This window comes from Poromitra crassiceps, assembly GCF_964638095.1.
Source record: "Poromitra crassiceps genome assembly, chromosome: 5".
Classification (NCBI taxonomy): Eukaryota; Metazoa; Chordata; class Actinopteri; order Beryciformes; family Melamphaidae; genus Poromitra; species Poromitra crassiceps.
This window is the reverse complement of record NC_139642.1, coordinates 39,066,172-39,066,734: the sequence shown is the minus strand read 5'-3', so window position 1 is coordinate 39,066,734 and position 563 is coordinate 39,066,172.

The window sequence follows — 563 nt, the reverse complement described above, 5'->3', positions numbered from 1 at the left end:
AGCAGAAAATAGGTTTTGTGCTGAAAATGTTCAAAGACCTACTGATACACTCACTGAAATCATTTCACCAAGTTTGATATTAAAAGCTCACACTCAGACTCTGGGAGACACGGTTTTAATGCTAATTAAAACTTCAAACAGTAAGAGCCTATCCGCCAGGAATTTGATCATGGTTGATCATTAAACTGGTAGCTAATCATTTGATCTAATAGGAACAGGCTCTCCTCTGGTGTGAAAGGCACATGTTTACGCCCTCCATCCACCCTGACCACAACGCCCTGACTGCCCACCGCGCTGTGTCAATAGCACACTTGATGTACAGATATCTAGAAACATGATTATGCAACATATTTTTGTTTCAAAAACGTTGACATTTGGTTCTGTTTTATCCATTTACAAGCACATGACTTCTGCGTGTCAGCGCCCCATCCTTCTGCAGGAAGGGCCACACTATAAAGACTGGATTGGTTCGGGGACATTTTTTTATTTTAATTTCTTAAACTCTCAAATTGTTTCCACCCAGTTTTAACAACGAAAGCTCTGAGAAAGTTCTCAGTCTCTAG